Genomic DNA, 6,756 nt, shown 5'->3' on the forward strand with positions numbered 1-6,756 from the left:
ATCTTCAGTGGAGATGTCCTGCTCCCTTCTGCATTCTATATCTGCAAAAAATGCAATATGGGGCAGGTGAGAAAAAAATTGCCTTAGACATGGGCAGAAATTTCCTGTAATAGAGATTAGCTGCCTGCTATTATTAGAAAGGTGCTCAATTTAAAAAAAAGCTATTTCTTATACAGCAAATTTAATATTTCATGAGTAAAAAGTGATATTTTTTCCTTCACAACTGACCTTAATAACTCACAGACTCTGAAGGCATTTGTGATGCCCATGAGTTATGAAACTTTATTCATACTCACAGATGAGGTGTAATACTCACCCTTCACTGTTTAGATACTCCGTAGCATTCATATGATATCAACAAGAAGCATGAGTCCTTTTGTGAATGCAAGTATGCAAAGTAAACACAAAGGAAAATCACAGCCTGATATTTGGGTTGTTGGGGTATTTTTTAAGAAAAGGTATTAAAGGCAAACTGTGATCATGTTGTTGATAGGTGATTGCTTCTCCACTGCATGGGCAAGAAATTCATGACATACCTAAAAGGGTTACATGGCCTTATTTCCCCCTAATAAATCTGTTACTTCTATACCTGAACAGTTATATGCTTATCCTAAATTAAAATAATAATTTATGCATAAAGATATATAAATCCAAGCATAATGTCAAGTATAATATAGTGTCTTAAATTTTTCAGCTATTCCATGAAGACTTATCATGCAAGTATTTATCTCAACTTACACAAAATCAAGGTGAAAACCAGAACTGCAATCTCTACCACTCATTACAGCCACCTCTCTGTGCCTTATTTAACATAAATTAGATGCTGTGTGCTGTTGTAGGAATGGATGGCCTGCAAACAAGTTGTGCTCTTATAAACAATAGCACAACCGAACTTCTAATATCTAAGGTCTTGTTCATGAACAGAAACTCAGATGCGCCCAGGGTCATGAGAAAAGCCTCATTCTCATTTTTTTTGGGCTCCTTCAAGAGCCTTTGAAGAAACAGATAGAGGGTGACACATCATCTGATCTGTTGACCTTTCTGTTTCTACAGATAGGGAGTATTTTAACATGATGCCTAATAATATTATTCCATCTTTGTAGAAGAATGGCTGCAGAAGCATGGCCTTACAATCTCTGAAGATCTGCACAATCCAGGCCTGGTATTAGAATAGGCCTGTAATCAGAATTGTACTGAAGCTGCTGTGCTGAAGTTAACAAGAAATGTTGCCTTAAGCTATTCTTGAATCCTGAGACCAAGTAATTATGTTGTGCCAACAGGCCGTGGCTGTAACAAAATACAGCTGCTGGGAAAGCAGGTGCAGGGCCAAGAAAGATAGGGACCGGTATGGGAAAATAGGGAGTAACAAACTACAAGGCTGAAGCACAGCAACACAATTAGCTACATGGATAGAATGCTTATTTTAGTCATGATAATTAGGGGTGTGAGAACCACACATGTTTAGAGACTACTACTAACCAATTATATTTCTGCTTTACAAATATGCATGTGTATCGGTTCTATATAAGTAGTGTTAGAAACTAATAAAGTTGAGCAAGATGCATAACTCATATTGAGCATCTTCTTGACTCTGGCAAACCCTTCTTCCAACACATCTTCATTAGTATTCTACACACAAGGGACAACTGTAGGATGCTTCAGGAATGTGGTACAATGCAGTAACTCAAGGAGTTGGCAACAGAATTGGTGCTGCTGGGTGCAAAGAGACCACCAAGGGTTTAGCCTAAGATGGGTGCTTCACAACATTCAGAAGCTAGGAAAACCCATCTAGTGCTGAAATCTTTGTGAGAATGCGACTACTTTTTCTCTAACACATCTTTTTTTGATGTGTTACAGGAGCACTCCAAGACCTTTGATTCATGGAGTCTCAGAGGGAAATAACCCGGGTTAAAATAACCAGTTTCCAAGCTGGAGAATGGACTGTTACCTGTTTGAAGAGGAAAAGGTAAGGAATGAAAGCAGAGATCTTGTGCAGCTCTTGGGGACAAGGTACAACACATTAAGATATAACATGTTTAGACAACACTAAATCCCTGTTGTTCTAAGATTGTTACTTAAATCAGAATTTCAATCCTTACACCTACATTTTTCTGCAGAACTTTCACATGATGAGTATTGTATTGCCATTGTTGTAAGTAGAACTTTTGTATCAGGATGTTGTGGTCAGCATGTGTTTATAAAACTATGGAATTGTGTGGCTAATCCCCTGTTGTTGAATATTGCCCTGAATAAGATTTCCAAGAATATATATCCTTTTTGGTAATTGGGGCTGGTTTTCATTTTATTCTTGAATTCTGGCTCAGATACAGAGACATGGGTGTGTGCTGCAACATGTCCAGCTAAGAGATGGGAGCAATAACCCAAAGCTAAACCTAGTAACAAATGCTTAAATGTTGTGAATATCCTGACTTTCTGAAACAGTGATTGTCTTGTAGGTCAGTCCTCTGAGTTTGAGTTGAATCAAAGGGGTTTTTTTTAATCATATATACACACAAGTCTTAAACCACAATATTTTTATCTGGTCAGATGGTAGTGAAGGAAATCTTGTGATATCTTGAAAGCAAGTCAGTGAGTTCATGTGACTTTCTCATTTTATAAAGTAAAATTTTACTTCGTTGAGCCACAAACGGGAAAGAGGTATTGAGAGGAGGCTTTAGAAGGGAAACTTCTTGCACATAGGAGAACAGGCAATTTCTATTGAGGAATGCAGGTTTCCCACCCCCACCAGATCTTTGTGCTTGTTCTCACTCTGCATCAGCCACTGCCTTTGTTGCTGTAAACACCACCATCTTTTGGATCATTCCCTCTGTTTGGAGTGAAAGATGAGACACTACTCTCTGAAATATAATTTCTATCCTAGTGTTACTACTGGGTCACCGCTCTCCACAGGTCATTTCTATAGCCTCAATTCTTATTATAGTTCCAAATCTGTTCCTTTGAATCTATTTGGTGGACTGCTTTGTTTGTATTGATTGGATAAAATATTTATTTATAAAAATTAAAGTCCATAATTTGCTTAAATTCCATGTGATGGAGTTGATCCTATTTCTTTAAGTTTCCATTTACAGGCCTGCTGAGGTCAGTTTTACTTTTATGAGGACTTAGTAACCAACTAATGAAAAAATAAATTGTAGAAACCAAAATAAAATGAAATCGAATTGACACTTTCTGACGGGAAAAGAATCCCTTTCAGAGCTAAAGACACCATATATCCAAGACAAATCAGGTGAAAACAGCTTTTCTACAGTTGAATATATATCATTTGGAAGTTGTTCTTTGAGATTAAGGATAGTTTTCTCTGGATTATGTAATTGAAGAGATCAGGGTTCATTATTTGATTCAGATAAATGCTAGATAGTTCTGCTATCCTACATACAAAGAGAATAGGTCTCCAATTATCTCCATTCCTTCAAAATTAAACCAAACAGCATGCTCTGCACTCTAATTAGACATGTGCCAACACCATTTTTCTCTTGGAGACAAAAAAGGCAAAAGGACACACTTGCTGTCACCTATGTCAAAGAATACTTGATGAAATTTGTGAGGTTATTCTGTTCTAAAGAGGACAGAATTTGGGCTGGCAGAAACGAATTTTCAGACACCTGGGAAATTTTTGGTTTGTTTCTGTTACTTCCCGGATGTAAAATGTTTGTATTTTACTTGATTTTTCAAATTTCCTGCTTGTGTCTGCTGATTTCAATTCAGCTTTACAGTTTTCCCTGGCAGCCAAGAAGGGACATTTCTTCTTTTCTCTGTAGAGTATGAAAATAAAATGGCCACTTCTTACGTGTGTTACTCCAGAAGAGGGTGCTCAAAGCTCAGAAAAGTCGTGAGCATCGTCTTCCCTTGTCAGCTGTGTCATCTCTACAATGCATTTCAGTCTCCCTCCAGCTTCCATTTGTCATCTCAAATCCAGATCTACCACTGTCACACTGAAACTGCTATTTTCCTGCTGCAGATTTGTTGACAACGGCGAACATATTTTCCTACCATATTAAGTCAGGGATATACTAACAGTGGACCAAATTCCTTGGAATTGTACTCTGCATGGTCCTGTGCCTCAGATCACAAAGTGTTACTCCAGGCTGTTGCAGGGAAGAGAAACGTGAGAATAATTTCACATCTTACATTGCACCATATTTTTTCAAACATCTCTGAGCCAGATTCCCATGTTGCGTGCAGTATGCTAGTATATTTTAAGTCTGGCAAATTTAAAGAAGCCATATTCTTGAACTGATGCTTCTTTTCTTAGTGCAAACTATATGTCAGGTTTTTACTCCTTCTTCTGTCTTTCAGCTAATATCAACGTGAGTTTGTGAGAATATTTTGAACCTATGGAGAAAAACTGCAGTAAGATGATTAGAGGTTGGTGTTCTTTTCTGGTTTAGTTTTTCACTCCAGCAAGTAAGCACTGAAGATTCCTAGCTCTGTGTAATCTGTTCCTTACTGGTTTGCATCTATCAGAGAGATTACCCTAGCTGATGTCTGCATCACTAAAAGAAACAGATAAAATAATCAATAAAGAAAGGCGTCATCTGCAAAGCCTGAGACAAAGACCAGATTGGCTTTTCGAAGATCTGCATTACAAAGATTACATAAATATAATTCTAAGATGGTACAGAAATAAAAACCGGAGCTTGATTGTGGATGGGGTAAAAAATGATTTCTTAAATTTACCTGTAGTTAAACTTTCAAAAACATTTGAATGTATTTGGAGTTTAAGGATTAGCTTTTAAAGGTACTTAGATGCTTATTTGCCATCAAAAAACACTTCATCTTAAGCACTTATATGCTTTTCAGTCCTGCACGGAAAAGGAACCATGTAGAAACCAGTGCCTGATGAAACTTTATGCCTGTATCAGGAAAGTCATAGTGCTCCTCATAGTATTCATGTCTGAACCTATGATATTTATTTAAAAGTTTACTGAAACACTTTTTTGTTACTTTGCTTTATCAAAAGTCTTTTGACTAATTCAAACACTTTTATAAAAATGTTTCCTGAAGGAAGGGTTGAGTGCAGAAAGGAGTTGGCAGAAGCACCTTCACTTTCTCATTCAAGCTGTGTGGAATAAGACAGATAGCTTTGCTGTCTGTGTGATGGCACTATTTGAAAACACTTTTCCCCAAAAGTGCTGCAGTTTAACTTTTGTCTTAACAAGCACAAACTTCTGGGTATTTCCGGTAGGAGTTTTGCAGGATAAGAGAACAAGAACATAAAAGCTTGTGGGGGGACAGACTGAGCAGCTGGGGCTGCAGAGGAATGAACTCCCAACAGGGAGCCTGGCAGGTAAGTGCCACATTGATGGGTTTTCAATTGCTTGCCAGCAGAGAGAAACCAGAGCCCGAACAGCCAAAGAATTGCAAACTGAGGGTGCCTCAATTCAAACAGCATGCCAAAACAAAAGGCCAAAAGCATGAGAAGCACACTGATGAGAGGAAGGTGAGGCACCAACAGATGAGTACAGATTGCAAATGGAGGGAGCTCATAAATCAGTGTGCCAAGGCATGTTCCCAGAAGCCCAAACGATACAGCAGCAGGGAAAAGATAGACTGACAACAGTGTGCCAACAGACAGGAATAGATCACATATGGCACAGCAATGAGGGAAATGGAGCAGCTATGCTGTGTCAGCCCACACAAACTGCCTTCTGCTGGAAACCAATCAGTTCAGTCATCAGTCACAGGTACTGTGACACAGTCCCGTGGACAAGCAAAAAAGGATTTTTCCTTTCTCCAGGTGTGTATGAAGAAGAGTTAGAGAAGGATAGTTCACAGGAAAACAGTCTCCAAGTGTAAAAGTGAGAGGAAAATTGTGTCTCAAGTAAACTCAAAGCTAGCAAAATGCTGCAGGAAATGAGGAGGTATTTCTGCTCTAGCACACTTAGGGGGCAGCTGGTCTAGGGGAGCTTTATGTGTCCCTTCATCACTGTGGGGCTATCATCTTTGGTAACAGCTGCTGGGGCCCAATTCACCATGCTGCTCTAGATACCAGACCAGCACTACCTGACTGCACATATCCAGCTGTACCAGGACTAATTTGAGCCTGTCCCCTCTCCCTTGCTTTCAGTAAACAGGTCTGTCTGTGTCAGCATTTCTCTCAGAAATGTTTTTCCTGGTTCATTAAAGGCAGATGGGATCTGGCAATCAGCAGTTCTCCTTCCCAGTGCCAGTTAGTCACTTTTCAGGTCATTATGCTTTAAAATAATTCAAAGCTCCTTAATGCACTGAGGCAGGAATGGCCAATTGCAACCGACGTAACACAGCTGTGGATAACAGTAACTGGGTTCTAATGAGCAGTGGTCCCCGAAAACTGGGGCAGAGGGGCTGGTGAAAATCAGGTTGCTTTCATCTGCACTTTGCTCCTTCTCTTAAACCTCCTGTGTTCTTTCCTGTCTCTTTCCACATCCACATGGGTTTGAACGCGTGGTGCTGTGTGTGTTGCCTTTATGCATCTGATAGGGAGCTTCCACAGAGATTGTCCCTTGTTCCATGTAAGCAAGGTTATGTCAGCCACTGACCAGGGACACAATCCTGCATTGCCAAAACAACCCCTAATCAGCTGGGCACTTAGCACCACTGAACCATCGTAAAAGCTGATTCGTGGTGCGCAGCAAGACATTGGCATATTTTCAGACATTTAGCCAGAGCTGAAAAAAGCAGACGCCTGAAAGGGGTCAGAGTAGAAACGCTCCAGCTTTGCCCACCCATCAGCAATCATCCTGTGAGTAGCATCAA

Source organism: Falco cherrug, chromosome 10, assembly GCF_023634085.1.
Source record: "Falco cherrug isolate bFalChe1 chromosome 10, bFalChe1.pri, whole genome shotgun sequence".
Taxonomy (NCBI): domain Eukaryota; kingdom Metazoa; phylum Chordata; class Aves; order Falconiformes; family Falconidae; genus Falco; species Falco cherrug.